The sequence below is a fragment of the Macaca mulatta genome, chromosome 15, assembly GCF_049350105.2.
Source record: "Macaca mulatta isolate MMU2019108-1 chromosome 15, T2T-MMU8v2.0, whole genome shotgun sequence".
In the NCBI taxonomy this organism is placed as follows: Eukaryota; Metazoa; Chordata; class Mammalia; order Primates; family Cercopithecidae; genus Macaca; species Macaca mulatta.
The window spans coordinates 40461605-40487200 of NC_133420.1; the positions used below are offsets into that span (position 1 = coordinate 40461605).

At 38.1% G+C, this 25596-nt stretch overlaps 1 long non-coding RNA gene across 1 annotated transcript in view; it reads right to left on the reverse strand.

The window, feature by feature from the left end:
* Window positions 1-7312: 7312 nt before the first annotated feature.
* Window positions 7313-25596, reverse strand: part of LOC106993624 (uncharacterized) — a 67184-nt gene continuing 48900 nt past the window's right edge. The window contains exons 3-5 of the long non-coding RNA XR_013405090.1: window positions 9019-9180; window positions 8416-8478; window positions 7313-7486 (exon numbers count right to left, since the gene is read on the reverse strand). This is a non-coding gene — a long non-coding RNA (uncharacterized LOC106993624). The remainder of the gene's footprint in view (window positions 7487-8415; window positions 8479-9018; window positions 9181-25596) is intronic.

A 25596-nucleotide genomic window follows, 5' to 3' on the forward strand; every position in this document is an offset into this window, starting at 1 on the left:
TAATGTTGCGTATCAGAAAATAATTATATCAGGAATGGATATGCTTACTCTGTCAAGTCAAGCTTTACCTCTTCTATACTACATTACTTGAAGATGAAATACACATTTAATGCTAAATAGTAGGTTTTTTTCCCCAAACTAATTTACTCAACAATTACTATATCACAACCAGCACTCATCGAATGATGACTGTCTGCTAAGCACTTTGCTGATTTCTTCCATTCATTATCTCATTTACCTCCCTGATGGAAATTTGTTTGGATTTTTATTGTAAGTTAATCCAAATATATACATACCCATGGTTTGAAAAAGTGATCAGAATGGTTTATGACGAAAAAGAGTATTGCCATACCACATTCTTTATTCCTGCTACTCAAAAGGAATCTCATTTCTCAAAGTCAATGCTGGCATTATTTTCTAGTATTTAGCAGCATACTTCTAAAAGTTTATGTGCCTGGTAATATTGTTTGACTTATCAACCTTAGGCGTGTTTTTCTCCACACTTAACATCTTTCCACAAAGTAAGCATAATTATAATACAGTTTTATTTAAAATAAAATATATATGTTCATATTGTCATATTTACATAAATGAACATAAAATTTGCTTTTTGTTCCTCGAATATTTTTGAGTATTTTAGTGGAGTTAGTAATTGCCTATCTTTACTTTCACAGTATTTTATAGGCTAACATCATTTTTCTTTTTGTTTATTTTGAGATGGAGTCTTGCTCTGTCACCTAGGCTGGAGTGCGATGGCGCGATCTCGGCTCACTTCAACCTCCACCTCCTGGGTTCAAGAGATTTTCCTGCCTCAGCCTCCCAAGTAGTTGGGATTAGAGGTGCCTGCCACCATGTCTGGCTAATTCTTTGTGTTTTTAGGAGAAATGTGGTTTCACCATGTTGCCAGGCTGGTCTTGAACTCCTGACCTCAAGTGATCCGCCCACCTTGGCCTCCCAAAGTGCTGGTATTACAGGCGTGAGCCCCTGGTCCCAGCCGCATCATTTTTTAATACATCATCACATATACTAAGTACTAAATGATCATTTCACATCATCTATAGTTTTTTTGTTGTTGTTATTTTTTTAACTCCGTGTGTCAGACCTATCTTACCTTGTTCTTTTGCTCCATTTTGAAAAGTTTGTTCCCTGAGCCTGATATAAAACGATCCATCTAGAACTTCCTTCCAATATAACTGTAGGATTTCCTTATGAGATTTTTCTAAAATGGAAGATGTGTTTCATGGATCTTATTACTCCCACTTTAATATTTAGTCCTTCAACCTTATAGGAGCATATCTCCCAATAGCTTACTAAACAAAGATATGGGAAGTAGTACTTACAAACCTTTACTTACCTGAAGTTATTCTTTCATGTTTACTGTATGTTTATAATTCAGCTGGTTGGAAATGTTGTCTGTCAAATTTTTAAAAACATTATTCTTTGTCTTCTAACAATTCTGCATAGTCTTTGAGAGGATTGATATATCCTGATTATTTTTTCTTTTTAAAGATGGTCTTCCCCATCCAAACTGGAAGTTTTTAGACATTTCTATTTACCCTTTCATTTCAAGTCATGAAAATGTATGATGCTGTGGCCTTTTCAGGATCTTTTCTTTTCCCTTTCTTTCTGTAATCTGGCCACTTACTGGAAAATTTCAATCTGGAAACTCTTTTCTCTTTCAGTTCAAGGAATTTTATTTATTTGTATTTTAGAAATACCTGTAATACCTATTACCTATAATCATTCTTTCTAAATTGGTTCTTTAATATGCTTGTCTTTTATCTCCCACCACAACCATTAGGTCCAGCCAAGAGGCAGTACCCACACAGTAATTTTAACAGGGAACATTTAATATGAAGATTATTAATTAAAATGGGATATTGTAGTAATGAGGAATTAGCTAGTAAAAGGTAAAGATAACACGAGAGAATATAAGAATAGCAGGCATAGGTAAGGGCCACAGTCCCTAAGGTTATAATAGAACACTAAGGGAAAATCCCTCCCCTATTTCTAAGGTGGATCTCGATTCCACTGGAAAGGATGTGATCATGGATAACTGAATTACCATTCACCTCAGAGAAGTTCACTGAGGTGCTTCACCAGCAGGACTTACCACAGTCTGTGCTCTGCACTGCCATGACGTAGCCTTCCACAGAGAGGTTCCATACCCAAGAACACAACATAAAATGACACAAGAGAGTTCTGGGGAAGTGAAGCAGGTCCCATGTACTGCTGACCACTGGGCTACTACACTCTACAGGGGCTGGGTGCTGTAGAAGCTGTGTGCACTACAGGAACCTAGGGAGAAGAGCAAACTAGAGCCTGGAGGAAAAGACCCTTCATTCTCTAGTTTTCCTCCAGTTTCATGCCAACTGGCAAAGAAGAAACATTCATAAGGCCCATCTCCCTTGTCTTAGAGAAGGCTATAAATGGTGCATGTAGAGCTTACAGGCAATACTTGGAAAACTGTCCCACATGCTTTTTATCTTTTTGTCATTTTCTCTGTCTGAATATTTTCTTAACTTTGTCTTGCAACTTTTTATTGGAGTTAAAATTTCAGTCAATGCATGTATAGGTACATATATACATATATACACACACGTAATTGATAAGAATTATTTTCTGTTTTTTATTATCTTTTATACCAGCCTCTTCGTTTTTTTCAGATACAACGTCTAGGCTTACATTATTAATAGCTTTGGTTCAGAAGTTTTATTTCACTCCCTGTCATATCTGTGTTCTTCCAGCTTTTCCTTTCATATTTATTGGTTTAGAATTTTCCCAGTCATTTTGGATGCCTGTAAACTATCAGTTGATCCTTTACTGCTTTTTCACCTTCTAGGTACAAAAAAACTAATTTGACGCTTTGAGCAGATTGGACGGGTTTATCACTGGGCTTTATTATCAAAGTGAAGGGGTGGGAAATCACTACTTTCACTGACTGACCACCATAACCATATTTGAAAGTCCTTTTTCTAGGGCCATTCAGATTTTTCCATCCTCCTGCCTCTGGTCTCTGGGCACAACTGCTCTGTGGTTTACGAGAACTCAGGAGATGGAGTGATGTTCAACTCCTTCATACATAGACATTCAATCAGCCCCCAAATTTTTACCATCCTCGTATATCTGTTATTCTATATTGACTTCTTAGGATAAGTTGGTTTGTTTTTCATCAGTATCTCCCTCTGCAGACATTTATTTTGTGGTTCTGCCTCTGTTTGTTGAATCTTCCGTCTTCAATTCCTAAAACTTGTTGAAGTTTCTTATGTAGTGCCCTTTCTTCTTCCATTTTTTTTGGTTCTTGTAGATTTATACAATTTTTTATTTCTTTACTATCACTTGAGAGATGCATTCAGAAAGGAAAAGATAAATGTGTTCTATTGCATTTATTTTCTAATTTAACAGCCTTATTGAACAATTGTTTATTGAAGTCAAAAATTCTTCTTAGAAATAATCTAGTCACAAATAATAAATAGTTTTAAAAATTAACCTTGAGAAAATGATAATGTGGGACAGTGAGAGAATACATGAAGAAGAAAAAAGTTGGGTGAGTGAATGAGAAAAGGAATGAAAGCAGAAATAAACAATTGTATATCGGTGGAGAGCAGGGTGTAGTAGAAAGGACAGTGAGCTGGCGGAATCTGAGTCCTCGGTTTGTGTCTCACTTGCTGTAAAGCTGTAAAGCCCTGCGCAAGTCAGCTCTTCAAATGATCTGAATCTTCTCATCTGCACAGTGGGTCAGAGAAGGTTGAGACGAGAAATATGAAGGATCACTTCAGGACTTACAGTCATCTCTGCTCGCTCCTTATCTTATCTTCGTTTTTTTAAAAAAAAATAATAATAATAACAAATACATTTAAGAATAAGGGATCCCAGGATTTTCTTAAAGCACTGGTTACCAGGGTGCCACAGGCCCCAGTGAGAAGCTGATAAATCTGATGTGGTCTTTAGGAATATGTACATATACAAGGAAATACTTGGTTGAGAATTTCAGAGAGTTCTCAGGCATCTGAAGGCTCACAAGAGGATTGCCATTGCCGTGAGGGAATGTTGACCTTAGAACTTTTGTTCTCCTCCAAGGTGACCTCTGGACTTTGTCTTCTGCAGGGGACTGCTTATGTGTGTTTCCTTGGGATTTTGAGGCATCCCAGAACATAGTGAAAAAATTGGAAAGACTTTCCTTACATATAAACCTTGTTATTCAGGTGAACCAATTTTCTCTTTGTAAATCAGGACATTTGCAAATGATTCATTAGCTTTGGCCCAGATAACTCCATAACAAATGCATTTGCTGCGTGGTGCAGATGATGTATCAGCACAAACAGCTCACTGGGCCCCTATTAATTATATAGAGAGAATGAAGGAAGTATGAAGAGGCAGTCACAGAAATTCCAGTTAGGGGTATATTTCCCTGGAAGAACTAGGTACCCTATGTTGAAAGAATCCTATAAGCTATCTGATCCTTTTTTTTTTCAACAAACATGACAGTGAATCCTTCATTCTTTGTTTCATTTAGTCACCTAATATTTACTGAGCATCAAGCAAGGATGCTACGTGCTGGAGATAAATAAATAAACAAAAGAGATACACCCCTTGTCCTCATGGAACAAATGTGTGGAGGTGATAGTAAGAAAAGGATCACAGAAAAGAATATACAATTACCGTAATTATCAGGAGTTGTGAGAGCAGTTAAAAGGTTTAGGGGGTAGAACACACCTGGTAAGGAGAGGTCAAGGACATTTTGGCAAAGGAAGTGATTTTAGAGCTGAATTGTGAAGGGTAAGATGGAAGTAAACTGGCTGAAAAGTTGGGGAGAGGGGAGCTCAAGAGTTACAATACATTGGGCTGAGGCACATGCGCCATATTTGTTGAAAAAAAAAAAGTCCAGTGACGCGGGAGGATAAAAATATAATTAGAAGAGGTTGGAAAGGCATAGGGGTCACTCATACAGGGTCTATAAACATCTGAATATTTTGACTTTTAATGCAGGGGCAATGAGATGCCTGTGGGGGAATTGAAGGGATGCAGAAATTAATCAAAACACCAATGCAAACAATTTCAGGTTAAGATTTGGCATGAGAAAAGCATTTACTGAATGTTTCCTGTGTGTACCATTAGACCAGCAATAGGCAAACTTTTCCACCAAGGCCAGATAGTAAATATTTTAGGCTATGTGGGCCATGATGAGTTTTTTTTTTTTTTTCCTTTTTTCACAACACTTTACAAATATAAAACCAATCTTCTCTCAAAGACAATGTTAAAATAGATTAAAGGCAGGATTTGGGCACCCAGTGTGTGCTCAACCCCTGCACTAGATGACCATAAGCTCTATGATGAAAAAAGATAATAGTTCTCTTTCCCACTATAGAATTTTCAATGCTCAAAACAGCAGCAGGCACATAGTGAGTACTTAATGTAAATTTATTAAATTAATTAGTAGCTGAACCAGGTGTTTTAATTATGTAATATATCTATTGATGAGAAAAACAAATGATATGCTGATATCATTGTCATTGACTTTTTCATTATTGTTGCCACTGTTATTCTTGCTGTCATTATTCACAAGTCAAAGATAAGAAAATAGTTAACTTTGCCCAAAATCATATAGACAACAAGTGACAGAGCCAGAATTTAAACAAGTCTACAAAATTTCTAATCCTATGCTCTTTCTTATGATTACACTGCCTCTTTTGTAAATGACACATAAACACTGTGTAATATTAGTAAACATCAGATGACAGAAGCACCACCTAATACTAAGGGGGAAATGTGCCATTTTCAGAATGGGGGACAGAGAACATGCACCAATCTCCTCCTTTCTCCTGAGATGATGGTAAGTGTTAAAGACCTGGAACCAACCCACATGCCCATCAAGGATAGACTGGATTAAAAAAAAAAAAGTGACACATATACACCATGGAATACTATGCAGCCATAAAAAAGGAAGAATTCATGTCCTTTGCAGGCACATGGATGAAGCTGGACACCATCATTCTCAGCAAACTAACACAAGAACAGAAAACCAAACACCGCATGTTCTCACTCATAAGTGGGCATTGAACAATGAGAACACATGGACACAGGGAGGGGAACATCACACACTGGGACCTGTCAGGAGGTGGGGGGCTGGGGGATGGATGGCATTAGGAGAAATACCTAATGTAGATGATAGGTTGATGGGTGCAGCAAACCACCATGGCACGTGTATACCTATGTAACAAACCTGCACGTTCTGAACATGTATCCTAGAACTTAAAGTTTAATTTTTTAAAGAAAAGAAAGAATGCTTACAGGCCGAAAACTTTAACAAAAAAAAAAAAGAAAGAAAGAAAGAGAAGGAGATGGAGGGAGGGGAGAAGAGGGAAGAAAGGAGAGAGCACGGGAGAGAATAAAACAAAAAAAAAGCATCATGGATGAGAGAAGTCACGCTTTTCAGGATCAGGTGACACTGTTCACTAATGAGGCAGAGTGTGTATGTATGAAAGAGATTTTCACTAAAGTAATAATTACCTGCCCAATAGGTTACAGATATGAATCTCTCTCATAATCTCCTATGACCAGGTGTTACTGCAAGTTCTGTGGATTTTATCTATCAGGGAAGGAAGGTGTCTGTCTCTTCTTGTAAGCATTTCAAATATTTATGTTATTTTCTTGGCTTTCCTATTACTTGGCTTGGAAGATATTGAGAATTTCCTTTTTCTTGTCTTATGGAAGAAGAAGAGAAAACAACTTACCTAGAAAATTACGTTTTTCACAATGGCAGCAAAAACCCAGGTTACTCTAATGTCTGTCATCCCCTTTACCTACCCTAGTCTTCTTATGCATATTGAGGAATGAGGAAGAGGGATGCTAGTGTTCCTAACAGGAAGGTTGCTTGCTGGTTCCTTGCAAGATCTAGGGGTCAGACATGAAGGAAGCCAACCCAAAGTTGGCTATTTTTAGGTTTCTATTTAGAATATAAGCGACAGGATATTTTGTCTTTAGCTTTGGGACTTAGATACAATTTAGACTATACAAATAAAAATGTCATCAAACGTCTTATTATAGCAATATTCAGTCCAGTTTGGAAAAATAGCACTGAAAATTACAGGAGGACATTTTCTGAGGGATATTGATGGTGGGAGCGATTTGACAGACACTCTAGTATAATTGTTAGCTTGGAGAGACTTAGAGATATCATAAAAGGACAGAGCACAAAGAAAAAAAGATAATCAGAAATTTTGGAAATAAACACATAAACCAAAAACAATAATATGTTTAAAATATGAAGCTAACTAAAAAAATATATGAAGCCAACTAAAACATGACATAATTTTGAGCTATTTTATCTTTTTTATTAGCAGAGTCTACAATTTTACTGGTGTTCTGAACATCCCCCTTGGCCTGATGGTGGCCAATGCCATTAGGAGCAGTGTGAAGACAGAGTCGTAGTATTTTCTTTGGCTCTATATTAATTCAGTTTTCAAATTCAATTGTTAGAAGCAGCCTAGAAACACACCACAGAGGACTGAATTAGGGGACACTCTCAGGGTACAGGTTCAGCCCTTGCTCTACTTTCGTTCTTAAACTTTGCCCCCTTATTACCTTGCTTGCCTGTCCTTAATCCCAGTCCTGTCCTAGCATTCCTAACCACTCTGCAAGGCTGCATTATTTTATCTTTCTATCATCACCATAGCAAAGTGACTGGCATCATGTAGGTCCCTGCCACTCAAAGAGTGGTCCAAAGACCAGCAGTATGAGCTTCCCCTGTAATCTTTTATGAAATGCAGAATCTTAGGTGCTACCCCAGACCTGCTATAAAAGTATTTGCATTATAACATAATCCCTAGATATACTGTATGTTCATCAAAATTACAAATCACTGCCCTAACTCAATTTTCTTCCTAATGAGGACCTACCTGCTCTTATACCTATTTAAACTAGTTGTTTGGATTTTTTTGTGTTTTTTTTTTGTTGTTGTTGTTGTTGTTGTTCTTATTGTCATTTTAAAGCTGTCACTATAAAATACAGAAAAACCTCAGAACGAGAACTGGAGAGAAAGAGTGATACAATGGTGACGATCACACAATTTGGAGTGGGACAGCGTTGACTTCAAGTTTTAGTTTCACCACTATATAGCTGGACACCTATTTACTTTTCCTTAACTTCAGTCTTCTCAAATGGGCACATTAGTCAGTTCAGGCTTGGCTACACTGTGTAACATACAGATTTCAAATTTCAGAATTCACGTCTATATGTCTATGTATGGCTATGACTCTCCTCTGTATTGTCTTTGCTTTGACAAAACTAGGATGATTGGGCAGACTCAATCTCAGACTTTGTTAGTCTAATAGGCAAAGAAAAATCAGATATGACAAAGCCCACTCAAAATCTTGAAGCTTCTACTCAACAGTGACATCTGTCACTGCCACTCACCTTCTGCATCGCCTAGTCAGCCTTCAGTGATCAAGAAGCATACTCCTCTCACAGGGAGAGCCACTGCAGAGAGGGAAATAGGGGTGTTAGGCAAAATAGTAATCAACAATGGAAAGAATAACAATACTATCTCCCTCTCATATTAGTTTGAGAACTGAATGCCTTAAGACACAAGAAGTCCTTGATCCTTTATTCCATAGCTGGGTAGCTATTGCACCCTTCTGAACTTCAGTTTCCTTATCTGGAAAATGAGAATAATAAATACCAGCACATAATAAAGCTTTAAAAGGCACGCCTATGTGACACATAGTAGTTATTTAGCAAAAAGAGACTATGAAAATAGCAGAAATAATTATCATCTTTTATGCTTTCAGAGGTAGAAAATGCCTAATCTTCATAAAAAATTTTGAGTTAGAGATGCTGGGCGAGACATCAAAAAACTGAGAGTTGCTGCATTGTCTCTTTCCTCTGGGTCTGCATCCTTCTTTACAATAGCTTGTCAGGAAGCCTGCTATCCTTTGGAAGCACAGGATGGAAGAGAGTGTGTGTTTGCAGAGATAACATGGAGCGAGTTCAGGGGTTACTAATTGGGTTTCTGCTTACCTTTCATATTTATTCAGAATCCCAACCAGAACAGGTGTTACAGCAGCCTCCCTCCATCTTTCTCGATCCCCTCTCCCATCTGCTGACAGCATGCATGTCTCTTCCAAAGTCACTTCCCCACTTTAATTGTAAGTCTAATCAAAAACTGATGTGGCTGCAAAACTGGGAAGAGACAAACATGTCGCCTATGAGGATATTTTGAGATTGGATTTGATAGTACAATAAAAGTCCATACGAGGAGTGTTTAACTCTCTCCTGGAAGTGGAGTCTGACAGCCCTGACCCCCTACGTGGCCCACATACTTACCCCTTACAGTCTGATACTGGTTCAGGGGATTTAGAAAATGATGCCCAATTGCAAAGTTTTTAGAGTCTAAGAATTGCTTCCACGCAGTGCAGTTCATTTAATCCTTCCCAGAACCCTAAGGAAATGAATGTAGCCATCATAGTTCTGTTTTACAGATGAGGACACAAAGAGTCAGCAAGGTAATGTGACACGCTCTCACGGGCACAATTAGAAAATGGTGAAGGTAGGGGGAAAGCCCATATCTTCTACTCCCTTGTCCTTCACGTGGTGCACACATTCTCTACACCATTTTTCCTTCAGAATCCCGTTACCCTTTGGTGCAGAGTTAAAGCAGAGTTTCTGGAGCCATAAACCTGAGAGAACAGACTCTAGACAGCACTCACCCCTGTAAGTCAACCCCACTACTCTTATGCTCCATTTGATGAGGATTTTCATTTTCCCATCACCTCTGTCACTACTGCCATTTGGCCTCCTGGCTTCCAGCCTTGACTATCCTTATCCACAGGCAACCAGAGGAAACCAGAGGAAACTCTTGAGTGCAACTCTGACCATGTCAATTTCTTCTCTATTCCTGCAAAATGTTGCTTTAGAAAAAGGTACTCTGTGTCATGACCTACAGTGCTTGTTATTTCCTGCTCTCCTTTCTAACTGTGACCCTCTCCATTACACCATTCTCACTTTTGCACTTAAGCCAGATTGAACTGCTTGAAGAATCTGGATTAAATCAAGTTTCTTCTCTTTCACATCTTGCAAATGCTGTTCCCTCTGCTATATGGTCCTCCCTTCACTTCTCTTCTGTTCATTGAGGAGTCACCTACAGATACTCTGCAAAGGTGGTACCTAGAAGTGTCCATGATGTGCTCCTCATCAGGGAGGGAAAATATCCTGAAAGCACTCGATGTCTGCTGCAACTCAGTACTTCTTGTTGCACTAGCAATGTTCCTCTGCAGGCCCTCTTTCCCTACCCTTAGCAGACACACTAGACTGGAAGATCCTTGAAGGCAGGAACTTTTCTTACCTATTTCTATACTCATAGCTTCTAGTGCAACACTGAGTAAAGCCCTGTATCAGTCAATCTGTTAAAACTAAAAATTCTTAGCATGAAAGATTCTTCTACTTACTCCAGATCACAGAAATGTAGAGTGCAAAGCTATCTCAGTCTTTATGTAATTCCCCTGCTTCAAATCATCCAAACTGCCTTGAACTTAAGGCTTAAGAAGACTTATGCACAATCCAGCCTTCCAGCTTTATCTTGCTCTCTCTTCCTTTATCTATCACATCATCTATCTGAATAAGGGGCACATATACCCTGTGAATATCTTGAGTACTTTTTCTCCTGTTTGCTCACTGCTTCATTTCTAGAACCTAGAAGAGTGTCTTTCAACTGCATGTTATCATTGCCTAGGAGGCTTTTAAAACATACTGATGCCAGAGGCCTACCCTATGCCAATTAAATAGAATTACTTGGATGGGCCAAAGATCAGTATTTCTTAAAAAGTACACTAGATTATTTTAATACGCAGCCAGGATTGATAAACACTGGAACAAAATAATGCTTGGCACAGAATGGGTATTTAAAAAGCATTTGCTCAAAGAATGAATGCATAAATACATAAACGTCCTGTGTTAAGATGTAGTTACTAATGTGCATTCGTTATCAGACCTAAGCCCCAAGCACACGTGCATATACTGGCTGGGAGCTGCTTGAGGGTGAACAAGCTGTATTACATATTTTTGCTTCTTCAATTCTAACTTATAATAGAAGCTCAATGTTTATTAAATGAATTTGCTGTTATGTATACCCAGGACAAGAAGCAGGAAGATCTACTGGACAGATGGAGAAGAGTGATGTAAAAGAGGATGCATGGAAAGAGGACACTTTGGAGTCAGATGTATCTGATTTTGAATTCCAACTTTATTACCTACCAACTCTGTGAACTCTAAGCAAGTTGCCTAATTTGTAAATGGGGGTAGATTACCCCTCTCAGCATGATTGTGCATCTTAAATGGAAAAAACAGCATGAAAGTATTTATCCCAGTACCTCATACATTAAAGATACTTAGATAATGTCTCTTCCCTTCTCCTTTCTTTATCTTCCCTTTGACACAAGTCTAGCTAGGCTGATTACGTTGAACCTTTGAGAGATGATCAGAGAAAAATGGAGAGAGAGAGAGAGAGAAAGAGAGACAGAGAGACAGGGAGAAAAAGAGAGAGGGAGAGAGAGAAAGAGAGAGAGGGAGATAGAGAAAAAGACAGAGGAGGGCAGTGGGCAAAGATAGAAGTGAGTCAGAGGAAAATCTGATGGTGGTTATAGAATAATGAAATAGCTGTTATTGACCACAGCCAAAACATAGCCCAGTCTTTAAGCCTCACACTAGGCATTCTTTTTTCCTCTGCCCAATCCAGACCTGCAACACAGCCATCAATAACTGTTCTTCATAAGCAACAGACAGTAAGTGCCATGAGCACTAGTGACAATATTTATCACCAGGTAAGCAGTTCCACATAGGGGTTGCTTGGGCCAAGCTCCTAACCATTTGGAAGAACTCCCAACTCTACTGATGCCTTCTGTCCTAGTCTTTCTTGGAATAAGGGGTGTGAAAACAATGCCGGCCAGGGAATGTAAGGCAGCTGGCTTCTAGTTCACCTTTTATGTAGTCACAAATGTATTCACCTATACAACGGAGGCAGGGACTCAATGAGATTGTCACTTGATGTCCCTTCTAGTGTTTCATAGATCTGGGGCTCATTGGAAGTGCATTTTCTCTCATTTAAGCAGTTAGTGATACATTTGACCAACCATACTACATCTAAGGAGATTTTACTTGATCTCACCTTTGGAGATGCTGAGACAAATTATTTTTTTGTAATGGGTTGAGCTACAAATTTGAGGTGGAAATAATATCTTTTTAATTGTTCTAACGATTTGCACTAGTTCCCAGTTGCCTTAATAACATGAATTGTAACTTTTGAGACTTCTCTCTTCTGATTTGTTTAAAACTGACAAGACTCAAGTGTCCCAAAAAGAAAAGTTAGTCCAAGGTATAATATAAATCTGAAACTCTTCCAAGGGGTTATTTGTTACTAACTTCATCCTTAGAGGGCTGTGAGCATTTTTCTTTGAAATCCTAGAAGCAATTTCTCTGTCTCTCTTACTCATCTACCTTATATTTCTCCCTTTTAAAAATCTTTCCTTAAAAATGCTATGTTAAAATTTCCCAACCTTCACCAAACTTGAAGCTAGGCAGAGCCTTGGAAATACCATAGGTTGACAAATTAGATAAGCTAAACTCTTATTCTTAGGGAGAAAGTCCTTTATCTCCTATGTATCTTTCTTTGAGTTTCTCTTTGGACGTGGCTTTTCTCATCACAAAGGTGATGCATTGGTATAGGCAAAAGTAGTCAACCGGCCGGGCACGCTGGCTCACGTCTGTAACCCCAGCACTTTGGGAGGCCAAGACGGGTGGATTATGAGGTCAGGAAATCGAGACCATCTTGGCTAACACGGTGAAACCCCGTCTCCACTAAAAATACAAAAGAAAAGAAAAAAAAATTAGCCAGGCGTGGTGGCGGGTGCCTGTAGTCCCAGCTACTTGGGAGGCTGAGGGAGGAGAATGGTCTGAACCCAGGAGGTGGAACTTGCAGTGAGCTGAGATTGTGCCACTGCACTCCAGCCTGGGCGACAGAGCGAGACTCTGTCTCAAAAAAAAAAAAAAAAGGAGTCAACCACGTGACCCACTTTAGCTCACTATGTAATCATTCTGGAATTTTGAATAAAGAATACCTATAAAAATACTTTGTTCCTTCTCTGCCTGTCCCCTGTGAAAATATACTTTTCTTAGTGCTCTCATGGGCACTGGCTGGGTCAAGAGAGAATTTCAACATTCAAGAATCCTGGGTTGCATCAATTGCCACCATTCCCACTATAATTTACAGATACTGAAGACTAGAAAGTGTACGTATGCACAAATGACAAGGATTTAGAAATCCAGTTCATATCCAAATATCTTTCCAAAGAATGTATTCTGCCCCACCAAAGAAATACTCTACAAATCTTTGGTTTTGTTTTTTCATTGCAACCTGCTCTCTCTTACACTTGCTAAAGCATGCATAACCCCCTCCTCCCAATCTCTGTTTCCTTCTTCTTTCTCTAGACTCATCTCCCAACATACTTCCCTTGCCCAGACCACCCCAGCCACACATCCTCTCTAGTCCACAAGCACTCCAAACTCTTTCCCACAATGAGGACCTCAAGGCATGCTTTACCCACTGTGGTGGAATATTTTAATGCTACTTTCCCTCCCTCTACCCGAACATCTACTCCAAATAAACACAAATTTTTGTCTGGATCCTTTGCTCCATGAGGACTAAGATTTTTCTCTGTTTTGTTGATATCGTTTGCACGTTTGTCCCTTCTAAATCTCATGCTGAAGTGTGATTCCCAATGTTGGAGGTGGAGCTTGGTGGGAGGTGATTGGATCGTGGGAGTGAATCCCTCATGAATGCTTTAGCACCATCCCTTTTGTGATAAGTGAGTTCTTGCTCCATTAGTCCATGTGAGATCTAGTTGTTCAAAAATGTGTGGCACCTCTTCTCTCTTTTCTCTTGCTCCTGCTCTCACCATGTGATGTGCCTACGGCCCCTTCACCTTCCACCATGATTGGAAGCTTCCTAAGGCTTTGCCAGAAGCAGAGGTCAACACCATGCTTCCTGTACAGCTACAGAACCATGAGCCAATTAAGTTTCTTTTCTTTATAAAGTATCCAGCCTTAGGCATTTCCTTATAGCAATGCAAAAAGGACCTAATCCATTTGTTATTGCTATATCTCTGGTGTTTAGAAGACTTTCTGGCACACAGTAGGTATTTAACACGTATGTATTAAATGGATGAATGCTAGCACATTTTCTATTTAGGAAATAAGGCAATTTGGCAATTGCACAGAACTTTAAAACGCATAAATACATTAAGACCAGGCAGAGGCAGCTGGGAAAAGGAAGACAAGCAGACAAGCTTGGAGGTCATCTGTTCAGCCAGAAGGCCATTGTTGGGAGTGGAAGCTCGTCCCTACTACCTGGCACCAATCAGAGCATCAAGACTTCTTTTCAAAGGCAGCAAATTCCTTTGCAAATGAAAATAAATAAAACTTTATTGAAATATTAAATTGCAAATGGAAAATGGCTGGTTGGGGCCCTTTGCTGCAACTATGCAAAAGGCTTTCATTTGCTTGTTTTTATATGCAAGTAAAAAAGATACTTTATTTTTGTAATTTATTTGTTTAGGGACACTTAGCAGAGCTCAGAGGTTTGCATGCATCTTGGCAGTCTGATTCATCCAATTTTCTAATCAGCTGAAAGGACAATGTGGTTTCATTAAGCACCAAGATTCTTCTAGTGTAGGAAGTGACTGACTCCTTAACTTTGATCCCTGTTGATTCTACAGGTTGATAAATGTCACAGTCAATTATTAAAACAGGGTCTCCTTTATACCATTGGATTGAGTATATTGGTGCGGTAGTAACAGAAAACTGCACACTCTTTACTTTCTGCTCTCCATCTGATCTCATCTTACCTTCAAACTGACTAGCTTTTCTCTCCAAATCAGGAAGTTTATCATTAAAAATGGGGTTTGAACCATAACATTGGGTATTATGGTGACAGTGCTGGTTATTCGTATGAGCTGTAGCCAGTTATTGTAGTGGCTAAGATAATTATCCCTGGAGTCCGAAGGACCTGATTTTAAATTCCAGTTCTGCCTCTTGCTTGCTACAGGGCTTTGGGCATATAACCCAAACCAAATCTCAGCTTCCTCATTGGTAAATAGAGATAACACTGAGAAGATGTATACAGAGTGAGTGCTTGGCACATAGTTAACTCCACATTGCTGGTAGCAGTAAAGAGTAATGGTAGAAGCAACATAAGTGACATACCGAAAGGAGCAAAATTTTGAAGTTCAGAGAGACCCTGTTTATACCCGGAATCAAGATGCTTCATGATTTTGGACAAGTCATTTGATCTTGCTAAACTTCAGTTTTTCTCATCTATAAAATATTGACAATAATATCTAACTTTACAATGTTGCTTTTGAGATTAGCTTTGATGCTTGTCGAGTTTCCTAACTAGAGTCTGACTTACAGAAGCTACTAAAACTAAAGGGAGTTGTTGTTATCATCATAGTTACCATCATGATCATGCTTCCTCAATACTCTCTGTGTGCCTTAGTTTCCTTCTTGATAAAATATAATGGTGATGAAAACCCTGTTCCAGTGCTGCAATTTGTCTACTCCATGATTCATCCATCCCAGATGTAACTTCACTGCTGAGAGCACTGGCCTTCAGCCCAGACTCTCTGCTCCTATTTTACCCTCTTCCCCTGTGCTCTCATTAACTACTACTCTTTACAATTAAATTGTGCAATGAATGTCGAGTACCTGGCTGGAAAGAATTCTAGCTTACCACACTGAGTATAAATTTCCACCAACAGCCTTTCCGGTTGGATCATAATTCAGAGGCCATTAATCACCTACCTGGCCTTCAGGACTCAGCAGAGGCAGAGGAGTTAATAAAGACTTCTTTGAGGAAAGAACAAAACCTTACAGCCAGTATTGGAAGATCTTTTGATGGTCATTGAGTGGGCTGCCAATTGTTGGAGAAAGCCCTGGGTAATTAGAGTCCTTAGGGATAGATACAGCACAGGGTCTTCTCGATGTAGCAGTAGTTACTGTCTTATATAAACACATAGACAGTTTCTGTCTATATGGTCTAAATTAAGAGCCGTTTGGCAAGAATATCCTCCTCTAGCCACAAATTTCCCTGCGCCTGCCTGTTACAACAACTACAATTCTACTGATAGAGATTAGTCCCTCTGAATCATTATTAGTAACTTAATTATAATGGTTACATTAATCCTACATCACATTTTAAATCACTTTGTAAACTTCCTTTCAGTTTGTCATATTTAACTGTCAAATCAGGTTAACAGGAGATACTTTCTTTTTTTCACTTTGTAAAGGAAGAAATTGAGGCACTAAATGTTTATGCGGATTTTCCATGATCTCTAAGCCACTAAATGGAAGATCAGAGATTCCAAGCCACACTTCTGGACAGCACATCCATGGCTTTTCCTATATGCACCATATTGTTTAGACTCAAAAATGATTTTCAGGTCTAAGTGCAGTTAAGCACTGGTAATATCAATCTAGGAAGATGGGAGGAGAGTGCTTAAAAAAACACAGAATAGATGGTAATCTCTCAGAAAGAAATTAGCTCTAGCTTTGTGTGCACACAGAGAAAGATCATAAATGCCTCTGGTGCCATGTTTCATTGATTGTCTCCTGAGCAAAAACATGGTAAACTGGAAAGGGAACAGGTCTTGGCTTCAACAGATTTGGCTTTGCTTCTCAACTCTTTTTCTTGAGACGTGGAATTTCAGTTTTCTCAATAAGAGAATAGTGTATAATACCAACCTAGCCTCTTGGTGATGAGACTTAACTGAAATAACTAATGTGAAGTGACTGGTAAATAGTCATTGCTCAACTAATGATAGATATTATTTGTTTTGCTAGACTCTGCTCTTTGATTATTATAGTTTCCCACAATTATATTAATAAGGACAACTGTAGTTTAAGTAACAGAAACTTAACTTAAAGGGGATTAAGTAAATATTTTTTTTTTTTTTTGCCTGACAAAACTAAAACTTCTGAGTACCACTAGATTCTCATGTACATCTGATATTATCTTTAGGACAGGAAATAATTCATGTGTTGTAATAGTCGCCAAATATTCCAAATATCTGAGATATTTCCATTCCTCTCATGTCTCAGTTGCAATAAAGAACCCAGAAATATCTAACATTCAAAGATTTGCTTTTTGGTTTATGATACATATTGGTGATAGTTTAAATTATTGTTCAACAAATATTTCACTTCCCTTTTCCTCCCACTGTGATTGAGTCTATTCTTTACCCCATTAAAGCTGGGCTTAATTATGACTAGCTTTGGCCAATGAAACATTGGCAGGCATCACATGAGCAGAGGCCAAACACATGGTGGTTCAGTCTGGTTTTGGTTCCTGCACTTTTGTGACACACCATGAAAATAACATGGTCTAGATAGCTATTGCCCATCTACCTGGCCCCAGGTTGGCATATGTAGGGCAGTACTCATTTCCTTTGAGGCTGCTGCTCTAAGAGTAAGAGATACCTGGAACAGATCTGAACCTAACCTGCAGCCTGGATCCTCGAGTCCAGCCTAACCCAGCCAAGATGCATTCAGTCCACAGACCAATACATGTTACAATAAATGGTCAATATTTAAACGACTGAATTTTGAGATGATTTGCTATGTGACAATATTGTGGCAAGTCTCATATGGATGTGGGTCAGCTCTTGGTGGAAGAGGCCAACACAGGCTTTACCTTCCTTATGTTTAACAGTTTTATGGCAGCATAATTGACATATAACAAACTAAACATATTTAAATTATACAATTTGATATGCATGCAATTTCTGTCATATGTATCACTACAATCACAACCACCACAATCAAGAAAATAAACATCTCTATCACCTATAAAAATTTAATATCCCTTTGTAATTTCTCCCTAACTCAAACATTTCCTTTACCTCTGTCCCCAGACAATCATTGAGTTTTTTTCTATTACTTAGTTTGCATTTTCCAGAGGTTTTTATAAATAGAATCATAACTGTTCTTTTTTGTGTTTTGTTCAGCATAATTATTTTAAGATTCACTCATGATGTGTGTATCAATGATTTATTCCTCTAAATTGCTGAGTAGTATTTCACTTTATTTTAAAAAACATTTTAATCCACTTATTTCCTGATAAACATTTATTTCTAGCTTTTGGTTGTTATGAATAAAGGAGCTATGAATATTTGCATAGAAGTCTTTGTATGGACATATGCTTTCATTTCTCTTGAATAATACTTAAATTCTAATGACTGGGTTACATTAACTTTTAGCCACCTGCTTTTTCAGATGTGCAACTCATCGACTCATTGTGGGGTTACCACTTACAGAGGATTGGCCTGAACTTACTACCACACTGCCTTGCCTCACTACAGGGGTCTGAGGAAGGAGGAATACACCTATCTTCACCACATCATGCCTTTGTCTCTCAGCATGTTGGTTCTGTTTCTCTTTCTGATAGCTTCTTTCTCAGCAAGGCTCTTATTACAAAATGGCCAGGTTACTACCATGTCAGGTTATCATCTTACTAGATCAGCAACTGTAAGGAAAAAAAAAAGGCACTCTTTTTTCTATATGTTTTAGCAAAGTCCATTGTTCACTTTCACTTAACTGGGGCGATAAGCTTATTTACAAACTGGAACTAGGGAGATGGAATAAGCCAATTGTCAGGCTGGGGACTGGGCATTGGATAGGCCTCGCTAGACAACATTGTCAGGGACTTGGAGAGGGAACATTCTCAAAAGGAAAAGCAATGTCATTTGGCCAAAATAAGAAAGAGATAGAAAAACACATACTTAAACAAAACCCCCAGCTACAGTGATAATAGTGAGATCATGTCAATATTTATGACTTTGCTTTGTATCTAGAGCCTCTCAATGCCAAATTGAATTATGCCACTCTACCAGGCTCTCCTCTTTCTGTCTTCCAGTGGACTGGGATGCTCATTATCATGTTAACATAATGCCTCACTTCAATTCCATCTGTCCCTCAATATCAGTAGGATATAAAAGGAGGCTTTACCAAAATAAAGGCAAAACATGTCAGGATAAATCCTAAAGTCTTATCTTCTACTAATTGTCTATTAATCAATGATTCTACAACTCTTACTTCTGCAACTCTTGTATTTTGCTGTAGGAGTCTCTAATATTGAGATTTCAATGTGTCTCGATTCTTGAGACAGCACATGCTCTTGAGCAGGCCATATTCTTATCTTGTTACCAAGTTCAGATCAGGGGGTTGATACACCCCTTAGGACAGATTGACATTTTGATGTTTCTAGTTAGCAAAAACATGAACTGGGGAAGCTGCATTAACAAGCAAATAAATTTATGGTATGCCAGTGCTAAAACGAATCTTGCTATTTGTCGGCAGCTTTTAAAAAGTGAAATATGTACATTGCTCATAGAACTAAGGAAGATCTCTGTTCAAAAATGTTTTTCTCTTTTACATCTCTACAATGCAGAAAAAAGAAAGAGAAAGTTTCAGATACTGTGTAACCACTGTATTATTGACGAGAGGTTGTTCTAAGGAATGGAGGCAGCCTTCGATTATTGTCTCTGCTTCTAAGTCAGACTATATAGCTCAGACTGGGTCACTAAGCACCTCCTTTGTTCTTTGCACAGATCCCAAAGGATTCACTATAATTCCTTCTCCTCACACTAATAATTTCATACTCAGTCTCTTGGGATTTCTTTTCTACAAGAGGGTAACAAATAGGATTTCTTTTCTGTAAGAGGGTTACATCTCGAAGACCTTTGTTTTTCAGCAACACAGTATTGTATACTGGGCAGATAGGGCTTTGGTTTAGAAGACCTAAATCTGAATCTGTAATCTGACACCAACTGGGCCTTTCAGCAAGTGTCAGTGACCTTATGTGTCTCATTCATAACACCTTCACTGAGATTTAGCGAGCCATCCTAGAAACAATGTTGGGGACAGAAGAAGTGTAGAATAAATGATAATTCTCCTGCATCATTCCTTTCTGTTCCTGAAACTCTTTCCCTAAGGAACTTAAAAATTCTTTAAAGAATGTTACTATGAAGAATAGTAAATGTGTGGGTATACAAACTGTAGAGGTATGTTAAAAAATTTTTCCTCCCTCTCCAACCCCCCAGGTGCTAAACTTTAAGTACTATGTGTTTTCATGCTGTTCAACTTCAGTTGACATGAAATAGAGTGGAGCCCTTCTGCCATGGCATGGTAATCCAACCAACTAGACTTTCTGCAACAATCTTAACTTCAGATATCAATTATTTTATCTAATAAACCAATGCAATATTCCAGAAAATCAAGCATTTCAAAATCTAAACTATATCTAAGACTCATACACTGAAGTACTTCATAAATCTTTTGTGAAAATTTGGTGTTCAGGAAATATGATCACATAGAACTTCCTTTCTTGATGCTTGATGTAAAGAAGTCACTGAAATATCATAATATTGGGCACTTCTAATCATTCTTTTGTTATCCCATTCGATTTTCAACAGCTCAAAGGTATAGATAGGGCAAGAATGTTCTCCATTTTATGAATGAGGAATATGTAGCTCAAATGTATGAAACAACTTTCCCTAAGTCACTTAATATGAGATGGTGCTATGAAAATCAAAGGGAAAGTAATTAGATATTAAATAACTCTGAAAACTAGAAAAAATACATTAATTAGTATTGTTAAAATGTACATACTACTAATGCAATCTACAGATTCAAAGAAACTCCCATCAACATCCCAAAGACATTTTTTACAGAAATAGAAGAAACAATCCTAAAATAAACATGGAACCAAGAAAGAAATGGCCAAATAAATTTTGAGCAAGAAGAATAAAACTGGAGGCATCCTATTTTCTGACTTCAAAATATATTACAAACCTACAGTAATCAAAACAGCATGGTAGACCAATTCATCAGAATAAAGAACCCAGAAATAAACCCATGTATATACAGTTAATTGATTTTTTATGAAGGTGCCAACAATATACAATGGGAAAAGGACAATCTCTTTAATAAATGGCATTGGGAAAGCTGGATATGAACATGCAAAAGAACAAATGAAACTAAATCCTTATGCCATGCACAAAAATCACCAAAAACATAAAGTAAACTAAAAACATAAATCTAAGACCTGAAATCATAAAACTCCTAGAAGAAAACACAGGAAAAATGCTTCTTGACATTGGCTTTGGCAATGATTTCTTGCATATGACACCAAAAACAAAGGCAAAAAAAAAAAAAGCAAACATAAACAAGTGTGATTACATCAAATGAAAAAGCCTCTGCACAGCAAAGGAAGCAATCCAGAATATTACGAGACAACTTACAGAATGGGAGAAACTAATTGTAAACCATATATCTGATAAAGGGTTAATATCCAAAAATCTACAACAAAATAATACAGCTCCATAGCAAAAAAACAAATAATCTGATTCTTTAAATGGGCAAAGCAAATGACTTGACATTTCTCCAAAAAAGACATACAAATGGCCAACAGCAACAGGTATATGAAAAGTTGCTCAACATCACTAATGAAGAAATGCAAATCAAAATCACAATAAGATATTACTGAATACCTGTTAGAATGGTTATTATCAAGAAGACAGTGATAGCTTGTGTTGCCAAAAATGTAGGGAAATCAGAACCCCTGTGCATTGTTGGTGGGAATATCAGTTGGTGTGATCACTACAGAAATGGTATGGAAGTTCCTAAAAAAAAAATAAACAAAACTATTACATGATCCAGCAATCCCACTTCTAAGTATATACCTATGGAATTTAAATCAGAATCTCCAAAAGATATCTGCACTCCCTTGTTCATTACAGCATTATTCAAAATAACCAAGACATTGGAGATTAAATGTCCATTGACAGATGAACAGCTAATGAAAATATGGCATACACATACAGTGAAATAGTTTTCAGCCTTAAAAAAATCCTGCAATTTGCAACAACATGGATTCAATGGGAGGACATAATACTGAGTGAAATTAGCCAGATACAGAAAGATAAATACTGCAAGATAACACTTACATGAGAAATCTAAAATAGTCAAACTCATAGAAGCAGAGAGTAGAACGGTAGTTTCCTGGGCCTAAAGGAAAGGAAAAATTGGAAGTTTTTTTTAAAAAACATGCTTGAGTATAGCATAAATGATCATTATTTTTATTGGTACAAAGTCCACAAAAATTTAAGTAAGATGCTAGAGAAATGTCCCTTCTCAAGTGTGGCAGATTTCAAAATGTGGCCACAAATTTCTCTCTTCCTTTTATGTAATGTAACACTGACCATTTTTCTAGCAGGAGGTAGAGTCTATTTCTGGACCCTTTGAAATGTTGAACCCTTTTAAATATGATCTAGCTTTGTGACATGCTTGGATCAATAGACTACATGATTTGCAATTTCTAAAGATGCCCTCGAGAAAGCTTGCAGCTTCCATTCACAATGTCTTAAAACCCAACTGCCATGTATGGAAGCCTGAGCAAGCCATGTGGACACAGGTTGCACACAGAATCAAAGTGATATAGTTTGGATATCTGTCTCTGCCCAAATAGGTGTTTGAGTCATGGGGGAGGATCCCTCATGTGTTGGTGCTGTCCTTGTGACACTGAGTGATTTCTTGCCAGATCCGTTTCTTTAAGTGTGTAGCACCTCCCACCTGCCCCCTCCCACTGTCTTTTGCTCCCTCTTCTACCCTGTGATGTGTCTGTTTCCCCTTCACCTTGTGCCATGATTGTCAGCTATCTGAGACCTTATCAAAGGCAGATGCCGGTGCCATGCTTTCTGTACACCCTGCAAAACCATGAGCCAATTAAACCTTTTTCTTTACGAACTATTCACTCCCAGGTATTTCATTACAGCAATAGAAGAATAGCCTAATACACAAGGTATCTGAGCCAACTGCCCCAAAGAACTGCTAGACATGTGAGTCATTAGACATCTTCCAGACAACCTATCAATAGACTAGTCAAGAAAATATGCATTTAAGTGTCCATGATGCTTTTAAAAATAGGTCATTTCTCACTTTTTTCTTCTAGCCAGTTTATCAAAATGTATTATGCACAATATTGTTAAAAGTTACTAAATTAGATTCATACAATAATGGAATCTTAGAATTGGAAGAAACCTGAAAAAAGAATGTGTGTAGGGTGACTAGATCTCTTGGAATGTCTACTATCTTCACAAAGTTATGTATCTTTTCTACTTCTCTCATTTCAAATGGATTTCCCTTTGGGAGAATCCAAACTATTTATGGAGAAATCTCATCTATAATATCTGAGGTAAACTCTGCTTGAATATTTCCATGAATGGCTTCATGGCTTCAGAAGCCATTCCACTGTGGAGTAGGTGCTACAATTGATTTAAAGTATTTCCTTTTATTAAGAAAAGACCAGAGCCGGGCGCGGTGGCTCAAGCCTGTAATCCCAGAACTTTGAGAGGCCGAGACGGGCACATCACGAGGTCAGGAGATCCAGACCATCCTGGCTAACACGGTGAAACCCTGTCTCCACTAAAAAATACAAAAAACTAGCAGGGCGAAGTGGCGGGCGCCTGTAGTCCCAGCTACTCGGGAGGCTGAGGCAGGAGAATGGCGTGAACCCAGGAGGCGGAGCTTGCAGTGAGCTGAGACCTGGCCACTGCACTCCAGCCTGGGCGACAGAGCGAGACTCTGTCTCAAAAAAAAAAAAAAAAAAAGACCAGAACCATCATTTGTTCCACTTATCGGTTTCTGATATTTGAAGACAGCTAACTGACTAACTTCTCTGACATCACTAAACTCAGTCTCACACAAGAATACACACATACATACAAAGACAGTTTTCTTCTCTTAAGCTAACAATCCTAAATCCTGTAAAATTTCTCCACATGTAAGAGGTAAAGCCCTCTTATTTTTGCCATCCTCTTCTCTGAAAATAAGATTGTAATAAGATTTGAGAGTTAACCTTTTGACAGAGATTGTGGGTCTCTTCTCTGCCGTTCATACATTGACCAGAAATTTCCCATTTCATGGAATTTTTAACAAAACCTTCCAATATCTTGGCAAGTACATTCCAGTGTCATTGATTTTGTTTATAGGAATACTGAGCAGAAAATTTGTATCTATAGAGAATGGCAAAAAATAAAATGAGTTTATTTATTAATTAAAATAGCAAAACTGTAGCTGGGGCATGGAAATAATTTTTTCGGTGCAATGAAACTTACTGAGACTTTGAAAGAATGTGTAATAGAACACGATTCTCTAGTGAGGGACATGGGCTGCATGGTCTAATAGAACTGAATTTAATCCATTTGTTCTTGTGTGGGTTCTTTAATTTCACTGGGAGGTTACAGACACGTCTATAAAATGCAGATTTTGATAACACCCATAATGCACGGTTGTAATATAAATGCTTAGTACATTATGTGGCATGTAACAACTTTTTAAAGAATGCTTATTTTTATTATTTGGAATTAGAACTGGAAACAAATTGTAAGCATTATCTAATAACTCCTGTAATTTGAAAGTTCCTTAACCTCTTTGAATGTCAATTCTTTATTTGTATAACCAGATAAATACAACTCATAGGGATGTGGATGATTTAATTAAGAGAGTCAAAGGTTGATAAAGCAGACGAAGCATAGAAAAGTTACATACACTAGGAAAGTAAGTAACTTTGACATCAGTCCATGACCGATGGAGCCCTTGTTCTCATGGATTGTGTCTCAGACAAGTAAATTAACATTTTCATAAAAGCTATACTGGGGAAGAACAGGGTACTTTGGGAGCCTAGAGAGGGAAATGATCAAGCAAGATTTCCCAGGGGAAATGATATCTAAATTTATATGAAAAAGATGAGTCAATAAGAACCAGACGAAAAGAAGTGGTGGGGCGTGAAGAACAGAAAGCAATGGCACAGAAGTGAGAGGAGGCTTGGAACTAGAGAAAGCCTAGTAAGTTTGAGGAAATAAAAGCAGTCCAGTAGGTCTAGGGCTACAAGTATGTATCAGACACTACACGAAGCATCTCAAAATTATTATCAAAATTGACCTTTCTATAGCCCTATGAATTAAAGTTATAATCTCCCCTTCAACAATGAGAAAACTGAATGCCAGTTAAAAGTCATTACTTAGGTAAAGTAAAATAAATAAATAAAAGAAATATAAGGAAGAGCCAGAATTAGAATTAAAGTCCTCCAGTTCCAAAGCCAATGATTTTTCCACTGCCCAAGGGAAAAATAGAGCTCAAAAAGAGAAGAAAACTGGAGGAGCCAGTACTCCTAACTCTGAGGTTTCCAACCATTAATCCTGAGAGACAGGGTGGGCAGGTGACCATGGGCCCCCAATGCATGTTTATTGAAGCTGGAAGGATGAAAGAAAGGGGTAGCCAGTGTGGCCTCCCCATGGGAGTATCCAAAGCTTAATCCTTCTGGGAGAAAGGAGTAGTCTTTGGCAAGCACGATTTTCAGATGGTTCAGATGCTTAGGAAACGCTAAAGAAGCTGTGAGGACAGAACAGGCAGACCTCACAGAGAGAAACATGTCTTTAGACAGGATCCTGAACATTTAGACCTGATCTGCAACTGCAGTCTCGCTGGGAATTT